Consider the following 22,027-nt stretch of genomic DNA (forward strand, 5'->3'; position numbering starts at 1 on the left):
CAACGATCAATCCCTACGTGAGCACAGCTATAGTATTCTGGGTCACCAGTGCGTTAGTGCTTGAAGAGCCAGCCGCCTGAGCCGTCTGGTGGTGGCCAAGAACCCCGTGCCAGTTTATTGCTAGCAGACGTATCACCCTGCAGCTCCCAGCTAGCAGCCCCCTGAAGCTCAGCAAGTAGGAACCTATCCAGTACCTGGATGGGAGACCTCCTGGGAAAATAAGGTTACTGCTGGAAGAGGTGTTAGAGAGGCCAGTAGGGGGTGCTCACTCTGTGGTCTATGTGGGTCCTGATGCCCCAGTTTAGTGAGGGGGCCATTAAACTGTACAAAGGTGCCGTCCTTCAGATGAGACGTAAAACTGACATCCTGACTCTCTGTGGTCATTAAAAAATCCCAGGAAATTTCTCAAAATTTCCCCAGCACCGTCTACACCTGTTGGATAGGGCTCTCTGTCCTACTGCTGCTGCACAATTTGTTGGTTCCATGGTGTAATGATTAGCTGAATCCAGCGATCCGAGTTCATATGTCGGTGCGAACTGCCTTTTCAGTTCGCTCTTACTACAGTAGTTGTTGAGCGTTTTGTTAATCTTACATGTGTACTTCAAACCTTTCATGTATCCTTAGGTTAACAGCGATCGCTTCTTGAACTTAAATACGAGATTTTCCTCGTAAAATTACAGGTGTAATTATTACAGGTGTGTTTTTACGATACCAGAGTCAGGTTCAGGTTCTGTGCTGGATGAAGGAAGCTCCTTCCCGCCTCTCTGATCTGCTCGCCCAATAAAGTCTGCTTTACTACTAAAAGAGAGAAGCAGAGCCTGGGAAATGACAGCTTTGTGCTGTTTTTGGAAGAAACCGGTTTTTCTTTGAATTGGAAATCAAGCGGAATTTCAACGTCTTGGAGAGGCACACATTTTCGGTTGTTGGTGAGTGAGACGTATCCCTGTCCAGCACTGCGCTGTGCTGTCCTGGTCTGGGAGTAGGAAGTGGTCTATAAACACCAGCAACACAGCAACTTATCTTATCCCATCTCCAGCTTTTCTAACTTGTTTTCTACATTTTGTCTTTTAAAATAACATCTCTGAACATCTTTTACTGCTCCTGTCTGCCAGCAATGACTTTGACGAAAGACTAATTACTTGTGCGCTTGTTTCACGTTCAAATTCCGCTTCATTTCGACATCAAAGAAACATCGTTTTCTTCCAAAACATCATACAGCTGTCACAGCTTCCAGACTTTAGTTCTCTCTTTCATTAGTCTAAAGTTAGGTCATGTTATTGTTGTTTCACTCAGTTGAGCAGTTTGAAATAGTTTTTCCTTACTCTGCTTCTCTCTTTCAGCAGGAAAGCAAACCGTGTTGGGCGAGCAGATCAGATTCGAAAAAGAGCTGCTTTCATCAAGCAAATTATCTGAACTTGACTCTGGATACTAAAACACAGTCGACTTTGGTTCCACCGAGATTTGAACTCGGATCGCTGGATTCAAAGTCCAGAGTGCTAACCATTACACCATGGAACCAGCAGCTATGAAACGCGTCTACAGATCCCCGCTCTGATCTTCTGCATGTTAAACCCGTCTGAGTGAGACTACAGTATCTGTGACGTCGATGCTCTGCTGTAGCCGCTGTGCATCTCAGCGCTACAATCGGTTCCGTCCGCTTTCAGTCTCACAGACACGTCCGCCCTCCCGCTTAGCAATCACCGATCAATAACCATCGGGCTCCAGATACTCCGCTCCTGCGCTCTGGCTCATTTGTGAGAGGAAATAGCGCTCAAGAAGTCGCGTGGAAATTTGGTCTTCCTGAGTGCCAGTGGTGTAGTGGTATCATGCAAAATTCCCACTCTTTTGACATGGGTTTGATTCCTGGCTGGCGCATAAGAAATGGTGTTGTTTTAAGCCTTAATAAAGCACTGTTAATCATTCCTATTTTAATACTGTTAGGGATTACTTGTGCAATTTATCTCACGGACGTTTTACACCAACATAATAAAGAAATGTAGAAATGAAAAAAATAGATTTCACAGGTCAATTGACTGATTAAAAAATCACTCTACTGTTTATTGATAAACTTACAGAAGGTGGATTTTGGTCTCCAATTTTTTTCCACAAGTTTTTTTGTTGCAATTGAGCTCAAAGCTGAGACGATCTCCAAATAATATTTTAACTAGTCTGCAAGACACTGACCTCCGTGTGGATGTATATCCGTATGAAGTAAGACAGGTTACTTCGACATCTTGGTCGTGGGATGTTAAACCTCCATCTTTCAGCCACAACACACAAGAGGTTTATTTCTGAGTTGTAATTTAAGTTATAAGAAATACAAATTCTCAGGTTCTCCATTCACCTCCCTTTAAAACACATTTCTAAAAATAATGTACGAATACACATCACTGAAACCATTCAAAACACAGTTTTACTGCTGCCAGGACTTGAACCTAGATCTTCACCTCATAGAGCTGATGTGTTTGATTGCTTGTTACACCAAAGAAGCTCATGCACAGTATACACAACCTCCCACAGCAACTAAACAACAGCCTTATACAATGAGGGGTTGCCAGTCACTGACTACAGCTCTCTGTCAGGAAGTGTGGCGAGTTTTTAACGGTAAAAACAGGACAATCACAGGTGAGGACAATTAACACCAGTAACTTTTGCTTCAGCCTTTATTGAGCTTTCGATCAACCTCTGATATTCGCTATTTTTAGTTTTCTATTTCAGAGAACAATAAAACAACACCTTTCTTCAAGCTGGATTCAAACCAGCAACCTAAGGATTCCCACTGGTTTCTATTACAGCGCTTTCCTCTACCAACTGAGCTATCAAAGGGACAACAAGCAGTTCTTTTCTCACATGTTCAGCCCAAATACGTGCGGTGTTCCTGGTCATTTCAGTTTCAGTTCGACGTCAGGTTTTTAACTCGTTTCTGCAGTCTTGTTTCAAGCGTTTCTCTGTCATTTGACTTCACGGGTACGCGTAATTTTTGTAGTAATTTGAGAACACTCTTAATAGAAATTGCAACACTTTACAGCGAGGGGCTGGAGACAAACATTTCGTGAGTTCATTCCAATACCGCCCCGTGTCCAGCTATGAGGATCAGACCAAATAGTGCAGCGAGCTGCCCGCTCGCTCAGGTTTCTTGACCTCAGAACACAGGGGGTCCTGCTCCTCACGGAGTGATGTCTATGTATAGGTCGTGGTCACTGTTCCTGTCCTGTGACACTGGGCCTATACTTCATCTGGGTCTGTTTTTGGTACCTGTCTATTACCTTAGTCAGATACTCAGCTTGTGTGTGTTGATGTTCAAGTCTGTGTTGTGTTTATGTGTGTGTGTCCCAGTGGTTGAGGTAGTGTTGTTTCGCTTATGCTGTGATTTGGTTGATTGTGGTTCATGCTGATTAAGCAGTGCTGTCCTGAGGCAGGCTGGTGTCAGTGTGCTTCAGAACCTTCTGGCTGAGAAGGGCTCTTCTGTGGACTCAGCTCCTTGCTCAGCAGGGCCTTGGGGCAGAAGGAGAGCTGGTCACTGTTTCTCAGGTGTTACCAGTGTTTTATTTCTTTTGTGTTGGCCTAATTCGGCCCTGCACACATTCTTAGGCATTGTTCTCTGCACATGGAGCATGTTTCTTACAGAACTATGGTTGTTTGCCCTTGCCCTCACATTGAATTTATATATATATATCTGCGTGCCATCCAATTTTCAGAAACATCCAGAACAAAAGAGCAGGGTCCACAGAGGGACAGAGATGTACTGCAAGTACATTTATTTTTATTCAAGAGCTCACCCTGTCCTGCTGAAACTTGCATGAAAAACACAGAATTGTGTTTTTCCATGCAATCTGCTATGGATGTTTCTACTGAATGAAAACATGAGGTGCATCTTGTTCATCTTCAGTGTCCAGGGAGGCTGTAATGGACACAAACGGAGGAAAAGTAGACTCTTCCCTGACCGGGAATCGAACCCGGGCCTCGGCGGTGAGAGCACCGAATCCTATCCACTAGACCACCAGGGAGACGGTGAGATCAATCCCTCTATGTGAAGACAAGACAGCGGTAACTGGGATTAGTGCTGGTGATCTTAATAGGACACAGAAAGCGATCGACACGCTTTTACAGTCTGTGTAGCGACAGCAGCGACACTCAGAGCTGCTGTGTGTAAGAAAGACAAAATAAGATCTGCTTGGAACTAAGATTTGCTTGCATAGCGAGACGGTTTGAGACTCGAAGGTGTTTGAAGGATAGTATTTCCGTGGTTTAATGCGCTTTCAGATTTTAGGAGATCATTCTCTCAGCACCCAGGGAGATGGTGGAGAGCGAGTCCGGACGTGTCTGAGAGACCGATCCCGACGGAAAGTGACGCTTTATTGATACAATTGACGCAGGAGCACAAGGGAAGACCCCACATGTGAGAATCCGCCCACAAGTAAACTTAGTTTTCTTCATGAGCTCACATGCTGCTGATTAAACTACATTAAACTCCCAGCACGACACTTGGAGAAAATTGGAGAAAACTATCAAGAATGAGAGCGGATGCTGTGATTGGATCATACCAGCAGCCATATCACCCTGCAACTCACAACTGGCAGCCCACTGAAGCTAAGCAGGTGTGAGCCTGGTCAGTACCTGGATGGGAGACCTCCTGGGAAAAGCTAAGGTTGCTGCTGGAAGAGGTGTTAGTGGGGCCAGCAGGGGGTGCTCACCCTGCGGTCCATGTGGGTCCTAATGCCCCAGTATAGTGATGGGGACACTATACTGTAAACAGGCGCTGTCGTTCGGATGAGATGTAAAAACCGAGGTCCTGACTCTCTGTGGTCATTAAAAATCCCAGGGGGCTTCTCGAAAAGAGTAGGGGTGTAACCCTGGTGTCCTGGCCAAATTTCCCCCCTGGCCTTTACCCCATCATGGCCTCCTAATAATCCCCCTCTATGAATTGGCTACATTACTCTGCTCTCCTCCCCACTGATAGCTGTGGGGAAGAGAGTGTTCTGGCGCACTATGGCTGTTGTCGCATCATCCAGGTGGATGCTGCACATTGGTGGTGGAGGGGAGTCCCCATTAGTGTAAAGCGCTTTGAGAGGAGTGTCCAGAAAAGCGCTATATAAGTGTAAGCAATTATTATTATTGGTGGCGATTAGCTAAGGCTACTAACAATGAACAGAAGGCAATGTGCTAGTGAGCAGCCCGATGTGTTTAAAAGAGACACGAGACAGGTAGGAGTCGCACCTACAATCTTCTGATCCGTAGTCAGACGCGTTATCCATTGCGCCACTGGCCCCGCTGACAGAGCTGCAACGCACCACAGTGAGCTCCGCGCCGCTACTGGTACGGCATCGCCCCGCTCCAGCTCTTCTAACTTGGATTCACGCGTTTTCTACATTTTATCTTTTAAAATAACATCTCCTTTTACTGCTCCAGTCTATCAGCAAAGACTTTGACGAAAGACTAATTACTTGTGTGATTGTGTCACGTTCAAATTCCGCTTGATTTCGACATCAAAGAAACACTGTTTTCTTCCAAAACATCATACAGCTGTCACAGCTTCCAGACTTGAGATGCCAGGGTTACACCCCTACTATTTTCAAGAAAAGCCCTGGCTTTTTTTAATGACCACAGAGAGTCAGGACCTCGGTTTTACGTCTCATCCGAAGGACAGCGCCTGTTTACAGTATAGGGTCCCCATCACTATGCTGGGGAATTAGGACCCATATGGACCACAGGGTGAGCATCCCTTGCTGGCCCCACTAACACGACTTCCAGCAGCAGATTTAGTTTTTCCCAGGAGGTCTCCCATTCAGGTATTGACCAGGCTCACAATTGCTGAGCTTCAGCAGGCTGCTAGTAGACTAGGTAATTACACTATGCTAACTAAGCAATGCTGCACCACTGTCCCATGTGTGCTTCCTATGCCACAATTGCAGGGTGGAGGGTCTTATCAATTTCCTCAGGGAGAGGTACATTCCAGAGTCCACTATCGAAAAAATGAAGGAAGAAAAGGGAGTTAACAGAATGTGTTAATGTCTATTATAACTAACTCCCACTGACCTACTGTAGATATTAACAGCACTTTCAGTACTGTGAAAAGTCAGAGACTACCCTTTCGTTTATTTAATTTCCAGTCAAAACGGTCATTAAGTGCAATTACTTTATTTTTCAATGTCAGAAATTATTCCAGGAAACATAAATTTAACAGAAAATTACACAAAAGCTCCACAACTAAATATAATGTCAGATCTTTAATTGATTAGTGTGTCCAACCTTTGCCTTTATTACAGCTTCTGTTGTTTACAGGAGACTTTCTTTGCTTGAAAAATATCGTTACACTGCCAGGCACATTCAGTTATATCTTAACACGAGACATAAAAAGTAATAATTATGGCCTACAAATTAACCGACTGATTATTAAATGTGCCAGGCAGTTTAATGTTATTTTTAAAGTAAGAAAGGCGTTTCTGTTAAAATACATTTTAAAATACAGATAATCTTTTTGCATGTGTTTGAATGTCAAGGACTGCTCCGTCAGCTTTGTAATTCAAAAATAAATGAAAATATAAGTAAAGCCTCTCTGTCGATATAAGGGTATTCTGTGTTATTAAACGTTAAGTGTTCAATTGACTTTATTATTTGGATTTGGTTTTGAGTCCTTGTATGGGACTGGGAGTCCGAAAGGTTCACGTTCCCCCTCTGTATTCCCAATTTTAATACTTGGATGAATCGCAGAATTACCGTTTCTGCCTGCTTTTTATTTTCCGCGGCGTCATTGTTTCATCACCCTCAGTGTGTTACTCGGAAAGGAATACTTGTTAATTGCAACATACTCGTTTTTGCAAAACCTGCCGTCGAAATGCGATTGAAATGACCAGGAACACCGCACGAATTTGGGCTGAATATGTGAGAAAAGCGCTGCTTGTCGTCCCTTCGATAGCTCAGTTGGTAGAGCGGAGGACTGTAGTGGGAACCGCTGGGAATCCTTAGGTCGCTGGTTCGAATCCGACTCGAAGGAAGGCATTGTTTTATTGTTCTCTGACATCGAAAATTAAAAATAGCGAATATCAGAGGTTGATCGAAAGTTCAATAGAGGCTGAAGCGAAAGTTATCGGTGTTTATTGTCCTCACGTGTGAATGTCCTGTTTTTACCGTTAAAAACACGTCACACGTCCTGACAGAGAGCTGCAGTCAGACTGGTAATCACAGACTCTATCAAACAACCGAAGACGTGAGGGCTTGTCGGGGATGTAGCTCAGTGGTAGAGCGCATGCTTTGCATGTATGAGGCCCCGGGTTCAATCCCCGGCATCTCCAGAAAGGTTTTTGTTAAATATGAGATCTACTCTTCCTACACTAGGTAAGACGCACGCTGTAGAAGTTGTGTTTTCACGTTGCGATCCAAAGAGCTTCAAATGCCCAGTCCGACAGTAACCGAACCGGAATGAGCTCATACTCGCTCCCTGTGCTGAAACAGACTTAGCGCTTCCCCGAGCACCGTCTAGAGCTGCTGGATAGGGCTCTGTGTCCTACTGCTGCTGTCTGCCAGCAATGACTGACGAAACACTAATTGGAACAAGCAATAGGTCCTCACGTTGACCTATTGCTTTCCATGCCGAAAAGAGAAGAAAAAACACAACGTTTCGGCCGTGGAGCCTTCTTCAGCAGTGAGAAAGACAGGGCAGTAAGCAAAGGTAATGTAGGAGAACAAAAGCCCGAAAAAGACTTGGGCTTGATCATTTCTCTTCATAAATCAATTGAGGTATTCGAATCGCATTTTTCCTTTTTCCATTACATTATGATGTCGGTCATAAACGTACGGTGAACCAGAAGTGCCAAACATAGAAACAAAAAAGAGTGCACAAACTAAAAATAGTACTCAGAGAAAAAATGGAAACACAAAAAATGAGTGCACAAACAAAAACAGTAACACAAAAAAGCGTCACGCATGAAAAGTGTTCAAAATGGAAATAGGTTCTCATAATAATCTGTTGTCAGGGAAGAGTGCAGCGCTGAGGGGCGAGCGCGTGTTGAGCTCTTGATGAGACGTTTTTGCGAATTTTCTAAAATCTTAAAAACACCACGACAGTAGAATGTTCTGTGGAGGGCGGCCTGGTGAAAACTATTCTTTTTCCCCACATTGCGGGAAATACACAGGCTTTCTTCTTCATGAAAAACGTCTGGGAGCAATCCCGCATTTCAGGTCGTTGTGCTGCTGCCGCAGCGTTATCTATAGAAATGCTGCACAATAAATAGTGTGGAGGAAGTATTTCATGTCACAGCATTTCTGTCTCATTTTTTTTGTGTTGCCGTTTTTTGTTTGTGCACTTGTAACCCTGTCTTACGGGAAGCCGGGTATTAGAACTGGCTATAGCTGCTCACAGACGTAGCCGTGTTTTATTAACTCCAACTCCCATAACGCACTGCTCGACTTCCTGACGGCGTCAACGTCACAGTCCCTATTCTGCCAGGCTGTGGTGACGTCAGCGGATCCCTCCCAGTTCTGTCAGATTTACAGCTGATCGTGTGCAGTCACCGGTGCGCGCAGGAGGAGCTCACACAGGACTCCCTTTTAACAGTTTATTTTCTAAAAAAATAGAAAAACACATGGGAGGGTTTTCAAAGATATGTACAAGTCAGGCGTGCAGCAGCCTGGTAGCGAGGGTTTAACTACTAGTTACTAGTCAGTTACTAGCCTGCGCGAAACGCTATTAATTCAATTCAAGGTGCTTTATTAGCATGACCGATGGGTACAATCAGTGTTGCTAAAGCAAATAAAAATAATAAAATTAACATGGAGCAAAACATAAAATAAAGTCTGTGCTGTGGTTGAGTCTGAGACGGAAATACCATATCGGACCAACAGCAATAATCCTATGAAGCTGCTGGCCAGTCCGACAGGAACCGAACCGGAATGAGCTCATACGCGCTCCCAGTACTGAAACAGACTCGGCGGTTCCCTAAGCACCGTCTGGAGCTGCTGGATAGGGTTCTGTGTCCGTCCACCACAGTCTTGCGATAAACTGCATTCGTAATCCACAACAGGATTAAAATAACTGTATTTTGCGTTGTTTCGTGAAGGTTAAAAAGAAACCCCGTTTTTTTGCGCCAGCCGGGAATCGAACCCGGGTCGCAAGAATGGGAATCTTGCATGATACCACTACACCACTGGCGCAGCTGAAGAGGCTTTGTCAACGCAACTACCTGAGCGCTCTTTCCTCTCACAAATGACTCAGAGCGCAGGAGCGGAGTATCTGGAGCCCAATGGTTATTGATCGGTGATTGTTAAGCGTGAGTGCGGACGTGTCTGTGAGACTGAAAGCAGACGGACCTGTTTGTGGAGCTCAGATGCACAGCGGCTGCAGCAGAGCATCAACATCACACATACATCGTAGTCTCACGGAGGCAGTTTGATCAGAGTGGGAACCTGTAGCTGATGCACTTGTGTCGTGGTTCTATGGTGTAATGGTTAGCACTCTGGACTCTGAATCCAGCGATCCGAGTTCAAATCTCGGTAGAACCTGAGCTGTGACTCTTATTTTCGTTTTAGGAACTGTAAGAAAATTACTGCCGGAGCAAAACAGCAGGTTCCGTATATTAGAGACTGCCACACGAACGTATTTTTATTCACGTTCTTACCCTGTTCTCGTGAAATCTGCGAGAAACAAATTCATTCATTCACTCTGTTACAAAGTTTCATTCTCTCAGCACCCAGGGAGATGGTGGAGAGCGAGTCCGGACGTGTCTGAGAGACCGATCCCCACGGAAAGTGATGCTTTATTGATACAATTGACGCAGGAGCACAAGGGAAGACCCCACATGTGAGAATCCGCCCACAAGTAAACTTAGTTTTCTTCAGGAGCTCACATGCTGCTGATGATATTGGCGTGTAAAACAGATTGGTCTTCTTGTATTTAGATTCAAGGACTCGAGTTCAACGGTCCTTTTCTCTCTCTCGAGCGAGTCCGTTCCAAACGGGAATCTTGTGTTATTGAGGCGAACGTAGCATGTAAAACAAGGATTTGGACTTCTTGATGACCAAGTACCTGTTCGTCTGCCGCCAGTTGTGACCCAGTTATGAAGCGATCTACTCCCTTTAGCTGCCTCCCTAAATTCTTTCTCTTTTTTTTTCTGAAGACCTGCTCTCCTGTTTCTGTAATTAAACCATATTTATACAACAAAGAATATGCATGGCAGCTGTTTATATCAAATGCAAAACGACTGGCTTGTCTACTCATTTAAGTAAATAGCTTTAAGGAAATCTCAAATCTAGCTAGGTAAGCAGCAGACAATAACGTGGCGAGCTCGTCGGTTTGCAAAACTTAGAATAGGTGAGTGAAAATAGTCTTTCTTAAACACAAACTGCTCAATACGACACCCTTGGTGTGTTGCTTTTGTACAGTCCTGAAAACTCTGTGTATTATCTTCTCACCGTTCAAAAATGTTTAACTCGTCCTCCGCAGGTGTAGTAGCCTCCGTTGCTTATCGCTGCTTTTTTCATCGCTTTTTACAACGAACAGGAGGCGGGCACTTATGCTCGGGTGAGATCAATTAGGTCAAAGATGTTTTTTTCTAACGGGAGATCCGTGCTAAATACAGAAGCAGAATCGTCGAGTGACGAAAAAAATCTAATTGGTTTGACTTTTTTTTCCACAAGCAGAAAAGGGCACTTGGGCCAATAAGGGCAAAGGGGCGGGGGCTCGGGCCACTGTAGCCCCCCCTGCACCGCACGTCCCTGCTGCTGGGAGCCGGACTGAGCTCATACTCGCTCCCTGTGCTGAAACAGACTTAGCGCTTCCCAGAGCACCGTCTAGAGCTGCTGGGTAGGGCTCTGTGTCCTACTGCTGCTGCTCAACGTATCGGTTCCATGGTGTAATGGTTAGCACTCTGGACTCTGAATCCAGCGATCCGAGTTCAAATCTCGGTGGGACCTGTCTTTTCAGCTCGCTCTTACTACTCGGTGAGCATTTTGATCATCTTACATGTGTACTTCAAACCTTTCATGTATCGTTAGATTAGCTGCGATCACTTCCTAAACTTAAATACGAGATTTTCCTCCTTATTTCGGCTTTATTTGCTTTATTACAGGTGTGTTTTTACGATACCAGAGTCAGATTCAGGTTCTGTGCTGGATGAAGGCAGCTCCTTCCCGCCTCTCTGATCTGCTCGCCCAATAAAGTCTGCTTTACTACTAAAAGAGAGAAGCAGAGCCTGGGAAATGACAGCTTTATGCTGTTTTTGGAAGAAACCGGTTTTTCTTTGAATTGGAAATCAAGCGGAATTTCAAGGTCTTGGAGAGGCTCACAGAGGTGGTTGTTGGTGAGTGAGACGTATCCCTGTCCAGCACTGCGCTGCGCTGTCCTGGTCTGGGAGTAGGAAGTGGTCTATAAACACCAGCAACGCAGCTACTTATCTTAACCAATCCCCAGCTTTTCTAACTTGTTTTCTACATTTTGTCTTTTAAAATAACATCTCTGAACATCTTTTACTGCTCCTGTCTGCCAGCAATGACTTTGACGAAAGACTAATTTCTGGTGCGCTTGTGTCACGTTCAAATTCCGCTTCGTTTCGACATCAAAGAAACATCGTTTTCTTCCAAAACATCGTACAGCTGTCACGGCTTCCAGACTTTAGTTCTCTCTTTCATTAGTCTAAACTTAGGTCATGTTATTGTTGTTTCACTCAGTTGAGCAGTTTGAAATAGTTTCTCCTTACTCTGCTTCTCTCTTTCAGCAGGAAAGCGCCGTTTTGGGCGAGCAGATCAGATTCGGAAAAGAGCTGCTTTCATCAAGCGAATTATCTGAACTTGACTTTGGATCCTAAAACCTAGTCGACTTAGGTTCCACCGAGATTTGAACTCGGATCGCTGGATTCAAAGTCCAGAGTGCTAACCATTACACCATGGAACCAGCAGCTGCAAAAAGGGTCTAAAATCCCCGCTCTGATCTTCTGCATGTTAAACCCGTCTGAGTGAGACTACAGTATCTGTGACGTCGATGCTCTGCTGTAGCCGCTGTGCATCTCAGCGCTACAATCGGTTCTGTCCTCTTTCAGTCTCACAGATACGTCCGCACTCCCGCTTAACAGTCACCGATCATTAACCATCGGGCTCCAGACACTCCGCTCCTGCGCTCTGAGTCATTTGTGAGAGGAAAGAGCGCGTGGAAAATTAATTTTCCTGAGTGCCAGTGGTGTAGTGGTATCATGCAAAATTCCCATTCTTTTGACCTGGGTTTGATTCCCGGCTGGCGCATAAGAAATGGTGTTGTTTTAAGCCTTAATAAAGCACTGTTAATGTTCTTATTTTAATACTGTTAGGGATTACTTGTGCAATTTATCTCACGGACGTTTTACACCAACATAATAAAGAAATGTAGAAACGAAAAATAGATTTCACAGGTCAATTGACTGATTAAAAAATCAGGCTACTGCTTATTGATAAACTTACAGAAGGTGGACTTTGGTCTCCAATTTTGTTCCACAAGTTTTTTTGTTGCAATTGAGCTTAAAGCTGAGACGATCTCCAAATAATATATTAACTAGTCTGCAAGACACTGACCTTCGTGTGGATGTATATCCATATGAATTAAGAGAGGTTACTTCTACATCTTGACCGTGGGATGTTAAACCTCCACCTTTCAGCCAGAACACACAAGAGGTTTATTTCTGAGTTGTAATTTAAGTTATAAGAGATACAAAGTCTCAGGTTCTCCATTCAGCTCCCTTTAAAACACAGTTCTAAATGTAATGTACAAATACACATCACTGAAACCATTCCAAACACAGCTTTACTGCTGCCAGGACTTGAACCAAGATCTTCAACTCATAGAGCTGATGTGTTTGATTGCTTGTTACACCAAAGAAGCTCATGCACAGTATACACAACCTCCCACAGCAACTAAACAACAGCCTTATACAATGAGGGGTTGCCAGTCACTGACTACAGCTCTCTGTCAGGAAGTGTGGCGAGTTTTTAACGGTAAAAACAGGACAATCACAGGTGAGGACAATTAACACCAGTAACTTTTGCTTCAGCCTTTATTGAGCTTTCGATCAACCTCTGATATTCGCTATTTTTAGTTTTCTATTTCAGAGAACAGGAAAACAACACCTTTCTTCAAACCAGATTCAAACAAGCAACCTAAGAAATCCCAGCAGTTTTCACTACAGTCCTCCGCTCTACCAACTGAGCTATCGAAGGGACGGCATGAAAATTTCTTCTCACATGTTCAGGCCAAATACGTGCGGTGTTCTTGGTCATTTCAGTTTCAGTTCGACGTCAGGTTTTTAACTCGTTTCTGCAGTCTTGTTTCAAGCGTTTCTCTGTCATTTGACTTCACAGGTACGCGTAATTTTTGTAGTAATTTGAGAACACTCTTAATAGAAATTGCAACACTTTACAGCGAGTGCCGGAGACAAACATTTCGTGAGTTCATTCCAATACCGCCCCGTGTACAGCCATGAGGATCAGATCAATAGTGCAGCGAGCTGCCCACTCGCTCATGTTTCTCAACCTCAGAACACAGGGGGCCCTGCTCCTCACGGAGTGATGTCTATGTATAGGTTGTGGTCACTGTGCCTGTCCTGTGACACTGGGCCTATACTTCATCTGGGTCTGTTTTTGGTACCTGTCTATTACCTTAGTCAGATACTCAGCGTGTGTGGATGTTCAGGTCTGTGTTGTGTTTATGTGTGTGTGTCCCAGTGGTTGAGGTAGTGTTGTTTTGCTTATGCTGTGATTTGGTTTATTGTGGTTCATGCTGATTAAGCAGTGCTGTCCTGAGGCAGGCTGGTGTCAGTGTACTTCAGAGCCTACTGGCTGAGAAGGGCTCTTCTGTGGACTCAGCTCCTTGCTCAGCAGGGCCTTGTGGCAGAAGGAGAGCTGGTCACTGTTTCTCAGGTGTAACCAGTATTTTATTTTATTTCTTTAATAAACACTTTATTTCTTTTGTGTTTGCCTAATTCGGCCCTGCACAGAGCAGAGCAAGGCAGAGGACAGAGCAATTAGAAAAAAAAATAACACTCCAACTACGGACCGTAACACAAATCACATTAATAGTGGTAGTGAATCCGAAAATGTTTTTAACACATTGAAATGCAAACGTATTCTAACTTTCTCATTTTCAACTTCTTCTTAGCACTCAGTGCACTTCGTGAAGATCTAGGTGAGTAAATGCGTTTCTTCTCCCTATCAGGGCCACTCAGGTGAGCAGGGCCACACTGTTACGATGCCCTTAAGTTTGTACCCTGTCGTTATATAATTCAGGGGACGTCAGTCCTGGTCCTGGGGGTCAGTAACAAGCTGATTCAGGCCATGAAGATCCCAACAGGACTGAAGAACAATTAGCTGCCCCCCACTTTGTAAAGACTCAGAACATTTTAATTGTGATCAATTAAGCGGGAGATCTTTTAAATGAAGTATTTTAAAGATTTTTTGGAAATAATCATGACTTTAAGCCACAAACCACCGATGTTTATCCCGTCAAGCAGTTGCTTGTTATATTTATCATTAAGTTAACTTTTGTTCCAAAACTTCAAAAGGTGGTGATTAAGGGTGACTTATAAAACATACTAATAAAGGCTATCTCAACAAGTGTTGGTGACCAGATCTTATTTTGTCTTTCTTACACACAGCAGCTCTCAGTGTCGCTGCTGTCGCTACACAGACTGTAAAAGCGTGTCGATCGCTCTCTGTGTCCTGTTAAGATCACCGGTGCGAATCCCAGTTACCGCTGTCTTCTCTTCGCACACAGTGAGAGAACCGACCGTCTCCCTGGTGGTCTAGTGGTTAGGATTCGGCGCTCTCACCGCCGCGGCCCGGGTTCGATTCCCGGTCAGGGAAGTGACTCCTTTTCCCTCCTGACGCAGATACCTACTTGAACCACGTCTGTTAACTATCACCAAAAAATAACATTCGAGCTGCAGATACTCCGCTCCTCCTCTCTGGGTCATTTGTGAGAGGAAAGCGCGCTGAAGTCATTGACTTGGATACACGTGTTTTCTACATTTTGTGTTTTAAAATAACGTCTCTTTAAACCAAAGTTTTTATGTGTCGAGTTGAAGAGCGGTAAAGTAGTCGCGTGGAAACATACCCTTCCAGTTAAGATAGCAAAAGTTGCTATTACAATTTGTGGACTGTTTGTACACCGCAAAAATTTCTTTACGGTGGTGCATAAGTGCAAGACTACAAAAATGAGCACGAACAAAAAACGGCACAACACAAGCTGTATGTTGAAGAGTTCACCAAAAAGAAAGAGTCCACAAAAAAGAGAAAGATATGTTGTAACATGAAATAGTTCTTTCACACTATTTATTGTACAGTATTTCAATAGATAACACTGCGGATTATACCGCAGCAGGAACGGTTCTGCTCAACTTTGTTGTTAAGATCCGTCTTAGCCCTCCTTACTTTACGCCTAAATTCCTTCTCTTTCTCCCTGGCTGACCATACATCAGTACATTATGCTGAACTTGTGAGAAAAGCTCCACCCTCCGTTCCTTCGATAGCATGTTTTACCATGACAGAACCATCGGGCTCCAGATACTCCGCTCCAGCGCTCTGGGTCATTTGTGAGAGGAGAGAGCTCTGAAATAGTCGCGTGGAAGAGCACTTCACCGCAATTTAACTGGATAATTGCTGTCCGAGATTTGAACTCGGATCACTGGAACCGCTGGCTTGTGAGCAACCTTTAAAGATCCGTAACGAGATCTTCTGCGTGTTTAATTTGTCTGCGTGAGACTCCGGTGTCTGTGTGACGTCGAAGTCTGTGTAGCGACAACAGCGACACTCAGAGCTGCTGTGTGTAAGAAAGTGAAAATAAGATCTGCTTGGCACAAAGACCTTGTTGCATAGCGAGACGTCTTGATACTTGAAGGTGTTTGTGGGATTATTTTTCCGTGATTTATTTTCGTTTTCAGATTTTAGGAGATCATTCTCTCAGACCAGCAGGGTGGTGGTTGGGAGCGAGTCCGGACGTGTCTAAGAGACCGAGCTCTTCAGTGTGAGTTTTTAGCGATTTGGAGATTGATTGTAGGAACGGGCAGGTAGGAAGTATGGATCCTGTGCAGGACTCAGGAGAGAGAGGGAACACCAATCCAAATCGCCAAGCAAAACGTATACCAGGAAGCAAGCAAGAAGGTCGGAAAACGAGAAAGACAACCAGAGAGCAGCAACCAAAACTCAAAACAAGGTTGAAATCGAGGGGCAGGCTAGAAGATCAAAAACCGAGTGGAGACTAGCAGTGAAATAACGCGAACTCGAGGAGAACCCGCCAGAGTGAGCGGGGAAGTGAGGAAGGAGGGTAACTGAAATAGTGACGGGAGTGAACGGTGATAGGTGGGTATTTCTTGCGGCGGGAGCGTTTGTTAAACTTGTATCTGCTGTGTTTAACATGCTGTGTAAGACCAGACTCACTGTACACCTGTTGTAAGTGGATTTTCCCCAGAGAGGTTTTTTGTTGGCGTTAAGTACAGGAATCTGAAGAAGAAAAAATGTGTGAACTGTGCTCCACAATCCGGTTATAAAATCGTATTAGCTTAAAAATAATGTATAAGGATGCCACAATAACAAAACAACAGCCTTATATAATGCTGAAAAAAGAAGAGAGAAAAAACACAACGTTTCGGCCGTGGAGCCTTCTTCAGGTTTTCTTCTCTTCTTTTTTTCAGCATGGAATAAACCTATTTTTCCTTTGCAGCCTTCCCATGCTGACGCAGCTACCTCCCTGAACTAGCCTTATATAATGAGGGGTTCCTGCTCGTCTATGAGGCTGGGGGGTTTTCCTCTTTTACATTTTAGCGCTTTGAGAAGCCACCTTTAAAGGCGCTATATAAAATGAAGTTTATTATTATTATTATTATTATTATTACATTTTGCCAAATCATCAAGAACTTCTCTGTTTTCATCTCCCGAAAAAGGCACCGTAGCTGTATTTTGACAGTAACACTTTCGAAGTTACTGCTAGTATAAACAGATGAGTGTCCCCGCGCACATTTATAGCACAGTTACATGGGTTTTCAAACTTTACAAGACGAAGATAAATGAGAAAGACAGACTTAATATTATAAAGCCTCAAAATCAAAAACATAAAGTCAACTAAGAATGGAACTAGTAAAAACACAAAACACTGAAATCGACAAACCTTTATTTACATATTAGTAAATATGTGAGTGTCAAACCAGCACCTGCTTGGCCGAACTCCAGACCCATATCTTGGCAGCAAGGAGCGCTGTGATTGGGCGAAAACTACCTAAAATGAGAGCGGACACTGTGATTGGACAATTCTTGTTAGCTATACGGGTCTTGATTGGTTAAGGCTATCAACAATGAACGGAAAGCAATGTGCTAGTGAGCAGCCGGATGTGTTTAAAAGAAAGACGAGCCAGGTAGGAGTCGAACCTACAATCTTCTGATCCGTAGTCAGACGCGTTATCCATTGCGCCACTGGCCCCGCTGACAGAGCTGCACCGCACCACAGTGAGCTCCGCGCCGCTACTGGTACGGCATCGCCCCGCTCCAACTTTTCTAACTTGATACAGGTGTTTTCTACATTTTGTCGAAATCTATGTGTAACGTTGAAACTCCGCTTGATTTCGACATCAAAGAAAAACCGTTTTCTTGCAAACACCATACAGCTGTCACGTATTCCAGACTTTAGTTATCTCTTCAATTAGTGTAATCTTAGGTCCTGTTGTTGTTTCACTCAGTTGAGCAGTTGGAGATATTTTTAAGTTGTGACCTTTATTATTATTCAGTTGTGACCTTTTAAACATAAATCAGAAGGACAGCAGACCCTGTTATGCGAGTAGATCACAGATTCTGAAAAAAAAAGCTTCGTTCATCAATGAAAATTACCTGAACGGCTCTGGAATCCTAAAAGCTCACCTGTAATGAAGCAATGAGAGCCGAAATCAAGAGTTTCGTACATACGTTCAGGAAGTGATCGATTTTAACTTAACGACATATTAAAGGTTTCTTTTTTACACTTAAGATTTACAAAACGCTGACCCGTTTTGGTTGAGAAAGATGTAAGAAAGGACACACCTCCTAGGTCCCACCGAGATTTGAACTCGGATCACTGGATTCAGAGTCCAGAGTGCTAACCATTACACCATGGAACCGCATGGATACCCGTCTATGTTTATGATGTACTTTAGCAGCTGTGCATCTGAGCCCTGCTCTTGGCCATTTGTGGAATGAGGAAAGAGCGCTAAAGTAGTCGTGTGGAGACTCGTATCTCAGGTGCGCCAGTGACGTCAGGTTTTTAACTCGTTTCTGCAGTCTTGTTTCAAGCGTTTCTCTGTAATTTGACTTCATGGGTACGCATAATTTTTGTTGTAATATGGGAACACTCTTAATAGAAATTGCAACACTTTACAGCGAGTGGCTGGAGACAAACATTTCGTGAGTTCATTCCAATACCGCCCCGTGTCCAGCTATGAGGATCAGATCAAATAGTGCAGCGAGCTGCCGGCTCGCTCAGGTTACTTGACCTCAGAACACAGTGTCCTGCTCCTCACGGAGAGGGGCTGGTGCTGAGAGCAGCAGAGACACAGGTGTCTGCCTGACATACATGCGCACAAAAAGGAGACCTCATCGTCCTTGTCGAGGGTGAGAGACAGAATCAGCCTGGCAAAAGCTTGGGTGAGGTTTCAGAAGTCAGTCCAGCGTTTTGGACGGGACACTCCGAAACCATCCCGATGTAGAGGGGAATTAGCTCAAATGGTAGAGCGCTCGCTTAGCATGCGAGAGGTAGCGGGATCGATGCCCGCATTCTCCAGTCTGTTTTGTATCCCCAAACAGCGAGCACGGAAGTTGAAATTTCACAGCTCAGAGCAGTGTTAATGAAGGGAATCCCTTTGTCCAGTTTGAAATAGTACGTTATGTTTTAACATTTTGTTTAGCTGGTTCTTACACGTAGATACGTAAGGTTTAAAGTGATTGTCCTTAGAATAATAAGCAATTCTCATTAATAATGTGTTTCTGTGTCGGCAATTAGCGGGCTTTAGGTGCTTTCAAATTTCTACCGCTTCTTCCACTTACAGCATCTCCGTGGTTTGTAGTAAACAAACGGGTAAGAAAAAATACTATCAGCGAATTATGCGTAATAAAAACAAAAAAGTCACCAGGCAGGGAGTGAATTATCAGATGTTAATTACATTAATACACTAAAATGCTTCTGACAGTTCGGACATTGAAACGTTAAGGTATTGCCCACGTAATGCCCTGGCTAATCTCATGCTATTTCCCCGTCCCAAAAACCACACACCTTCACTATCTCCGTTCCTCGTATCCGAGCTCTCAGGGCTGCCCTTTGAATGCTCCCGCCTCGGCTACTTCATTAATGAATTGGCAACACCTGGGAAAAGAGGCGAGAGCAATTAGAAAAACAAATAACACTCCAACCACGGACCGTAACACAAATCACATTAATAGTGGTAGTGAATCCGAAAATGTTCTTAACACATTGAAATGCAAACGTATTCTAACTTTCAGCTTCTTCTTAGCACTCAGTGCACTCCATGAAGATCTAGGTGCGATCCAACTCGGATCGCTGGATTCAGAGTCCAGAGTGCTAACCATTACACCATGGAACTGCATGGATACCTGTCTACGTTTATGATGTACTGTAGCAGCTGTGCATCTGAGCCCTGCTCTTGGCCATTTGTTGAAAGAGGAAAGAGCGTTAAAGTAGTCGTGTGGAGACATATCTCAGGTGCGCCAGTGGTGTAGTGGTATCATGCAAGATTCCCATTCTTGTGACCCGGGTTCGATTCCCGGCTGGCGCATAAAAGTGATGCCTTTTTAAACCTTCACAAAGTAACATAAAATCTTCTTATTTTAATCCTGTTCATGGATTACGTATGCAGTTTGTTACAAGACTCTATAGTGGTTTTACACCATTATAAAGCAAAACAAAAAAATAGATTTCAATTCAGGTCAATTGATTAAAGAATCAGGCTACTGCTTAGTGTGAAACTTACAGAAGGTGGACCAGCGGGTGTCTCCACCCTGTGCCTACTGCAGTCTCGCCGGCCGTTGCCAGAAGGTTGAAAGAGCACAAGTATTTTTTAGCCTTTTGTCAAAGTCACTGCTGGCAGACAGGAGCAGTAGGACACAGAGCCCTATCCAACAGGTGTAGACGGTGCTCGGGGAAGCGCTAAGTCTGTTTCAGCACAGGGAGCGAGTATGAGCTCATTCCGGTTCGGTTACTGTTGGACTGGGCTTTTGAGGCTCTTTGCATCGCAACGTGAAAACAAAACTGCCCACAACGTGTCTTACCTAGTGTAGGAAGGATAGATATCACATTTAACAAAAACCTGATTGGAGATGCCGGGGATTGAACCCGGGGCCTCATACATGCAAAGCATGCGCTCTACCACTGAGCTACATCCCCGACAGGCTCATCCCTCTGCGGTTGATTCATTGAGTTTGTGATTACCAGTCACTGACTGGGGCTATCAGGGCGAGTCGACACACTGGATACTTCGGTAAAAACGGGACAATCACACTTTAGGACAACCAACACTGGGAGCATTTGCTTCAGCCTTTATTAAGCTTTCGACCAACCGCTGAGATGCGCTATTTTTAATTTTCAAGAGATTGATCCAGAGAACAATAAAACAATTCCTTCCTTCGAGCCGGATTCGAACCAGCGACCTAAGGATTCCCAGCGATTTCCACTACAGTCCTCCGCTCTACCAACTGAGCTATCGAAGGGACGACGACTAGTTCTTCTTTTCTCACACTTTCGGCCCAAATTCGTGCGGTGTTCCTGGTCATTTCAATCTCAGTTCGACGTCAGGTTTTTAACTCGTTTCTGCAGTCTTGTTTCAGCGTTTCTGGTGTCAGTGGTGTAGTGGTATCATGCAAGATCCTCTGTAATTTGACTTCACGGGTACGCGTAATTTTTGTTGTAATATGGGAACACTCTTAATAGAAATTTCAACACTTTACAGCGAGTGGCTGGAGACAAACATTTCGTGAGTTCATTCCTATACCGCCCCGTGTCCAGCTATGAGGATCAGATCAAATAGTGCAGCGAGCTGCCGGCTCGCTCAGGTTCTTGACCTCAGAACACAGTGTGTCCTGCTCCTCACGGAGAGGGGCTGGTGCCGAGAGCAGCAGAGACACAGGTGTCCGCCTGAGATACATGTGCACAAAAAAGAGACCTCACCGTTCTTGTCGAGGGTGTGAGACAGAATCAGCCTGGCAAAAGCTTGGGTGAGGTTTCAGAAGTCAGTCCAGCGTTTAGGACGGGGCGCTACGGTACTGTTCTGACTTTGAGGAGTATCATATCACAGCAGTGTGGAACTGAACACTTTTCTTTTTGTTGGGATCTTCAGGGCACGATTACAAATAAAAACACCCGAGACTAAAGAAATAACAGTAAATAAAACACGTGTTAATCTCACTTCAGGAAACCCTTTACAATAACATTTTACTAAACGTTTTTTTTACATTTACCAACATCTGTTCAAAGAAAACTGCAGGTTAGCAAATTGTTAAAAAAGGAGTATGTTTCAATTAACAAGTATTTCTTTCCCAGCAATGCACTCGGGATGATGAAACGATGATGCCGTGGAAAATAAAAAGCAAGGAGAAACAGTAATTCTACGATTCATCCAAGTATTTAATTTGGGAATACAGAGGGGAAACGCGAATCTCCCGGACTCCCAGTTCGAGGTGCGGGAGCGACAGGAGACGGGTAAACAAGTCAACAGTCCTCCCAGACGTGATTGGCTAAACTCTGCCCGCATCATGGTAGGAGTTGGGGCGACGATTGGGCGAAATTGACCCAGATTGAGAATCTGCACTCTTGATTGTTCAAGTGTTGGTAGCGAGACGAACGTTGATTGGCTAAAAATAACATGACTGAAAAGAGAGGGCCTCGGGCACAGAGGGGAATTAGCTCAAATGGTAGAGCGCTCGCTTAGCATGCGAGAAGTAGCGGGATCGATGCCCGCATTCTCCAGTCTGTTTTGTATCCCCTAACAGCGAGCACGGAAGTTGAAATTTCACAGCTCAGAGCAGTGTTAATGAAGGGAATCCC

The 22,027-nt window shown here is 44.3% G+C and overlaps 15 non-coding genes across 15 annotated transcripts; 7 read left to right on the forward strand and 8 right to left on the reverse strand.

Moving 5' to 3' along the window:
• Positions 1 to 1,446: 1,446 nt before the first annotated feature.
• Positions 1,447 to 1,518, reverse strand: trnaq-uug (transfer RNA glutamine (anticodon UUG)). Its single transcript has one exon. It is a non-coding gene; the product is annotated as a tRNA-Gln (tRNA).
• Positions 1,519 to 3,935: 2,417 nt separating this feature from the next.
• Positions 3,936 to 4,007, reverse strand: trnae-cuc (transfer RNA glutamic acid (anticodon CUC)). The gene has a single exon. It is a non-coding gene; the product is annotated as a tRNA-Glu (tRNA).
• Positions 4,008 to 6,906: 2,899 nt separating this feature from the next.
• On the forward strand, positions 6,907 to 6,994 carry trnay-gua (transfer RNA tyrosine (anticodon GUA)). The gene is given in 2 exon segments: positions 6,907 to 6,943; positions 6,959 to 6,994. It is a non-coding gene; the product is annotated as a tRNA-Tyr (tRNA).
• Positions 6,995 to 7,220: 226 nt separating this feature from the next.
• trnaa-ugc (transfer RNA alanine (anticodon UGC)) lies at positions 7,221 to 7,292 on the forward strand. Its single transcript has one exon. It is a non-coding gene; the product is annotated as a tRNA-Ala (tRNA).
• A 1,787-nt stretch (positions 7,293 to 9,079) lies between these two features.
• trnag-ccc (transfer RNA glycine (anticodon CCC)) lies at positions 9,080 to 9,150 on the reverse strand. The gene has a single exon. It is a non-coding gene; the product is annotated as a tRNA-Gly (tRNA).
• Positions 9,151 to 9,426: 276 nt separating this feature from the next.
• On the forward strand, positions 9,427 to 9,498 carry trnaq-cug (transfer RNA glutamine (anticodon CUG)). The gene has a single exon. It is a non-coding gene; the product is annotated as a tRNA-Gln (tRNA).
• A 1,338-nt stretch (positions 9,499 to 10,836) lies between these two features.
• Positions 10,837 to 10,908, forward strand: trnaq-cug (transfer RNA glutamine (anticodon CUG)). The gene has a single exon. It is a non-coding gene; the product is annotated as a tRNA-Gln (tRNA).
• A 904-nt stretch (positions 10,909 to 11,812) lies between these two features.
• On the reverse strand, positions 11,813 to 11,884 carry trnaq-uug (transfer RNA glutamine (anticodon UUG)). Its single transcript has one exon. It is a non-coding gene; the product is annotated as a tRNA-Gln (tRNA).
• Positions 11,885 to 14,745: 2,861 nt separating this feature from the next.
• Positions 14,746 to 14,817, forward strand: trnae-cuc (transfer RNA glutamic acid (anticodon CUC)). The gene has a single exon. It is a non-coding gene; the product is annotated as a tRNA-Glu (tRNA).
• Positions 14,818 to 17,352: 2,535 nt separating this feature from the next.
• On the reverse strand, positions 17,353 to 17,425 carry trnar-acg (transfer RNA arginine (anticodon ACG)). Its single transcript has one exon. It is a non-coding gene; the product is annotated as a tRNA-Arg (tRNA).
• A 598-nt stretch (positions 17,426 to 18,023) lies between these two features.
• trnaq-cug (transfer RNA glutamine (anticodon CUG)) lies at positions 18,024 to 18,095 on the reverse strand. Its single transcript has one exon. It is a non-coding gene; the product is annotated as a tRNA-Gln (tRNA).
• A 586-nt stretch (positions 18,096 to 18,681) lies between these two features.
• Positions 18,682 to 18,754, forward strand: trnaa-agc (transfer RNA alanine (anticodon AGC)). Its single transcript has one exon. It is a non-coding gene; the product is annotated as a tRNA-Ala (tRNA).
• Positions 18,755 to 19,692: 938 nt separating this feature from the next.
• trnag-ccc (transfer RNA glycine (anticodon CCC)) lies at positions 19,693 to 19,763 on the forward strand. Its single transcript has one exon. It is a non-coding gene; the product is annotated as a tRNA-Gly (tRNA).
• A 536-nt stretch (positions 19,764 to 20,299) lies between these two features.
• Positions 20,300 to 20,371, reverse strand: trnaa-ugc (transfer RNA alanine (anticodon UGC)). Its single transcript has one exon. It is a non-coding gene; the product is annotated as a tRNA-Ala (tRNA).
• Positions 20,372 to 20,606: 235 nt separating this feature from the next.
• trnay-gua (transfer RNA tyrosine (anticodon GUA)) lies at positions 20,607 to 20,694 on the reverse strand. The gene is given in 2 exon segments: positions 20,607 to 20,642; positions 20,658 to 20,694. It is a non-coding gene; the product is annotated as a tRNA-Tyr (tRNA).
• Positions 20,695 to 22,027: the final 1,333 nt, after the last annotated feature.

Source organism: Lepisosteus oculatus, chromosome 6, assembly GCF_040954835.1.
Source record: "Lepisosteus oculatus isolate fLepOcu1 chromosome 6, fLepOcu1.hap2, whole genome shotgun sequence".
NCBI lineage: Eukaryota > Metazoa > Chordata > Actinopteri > Semionotiformes > Lepisosteidae > Lepisosteus > Lepisosteus oculatus.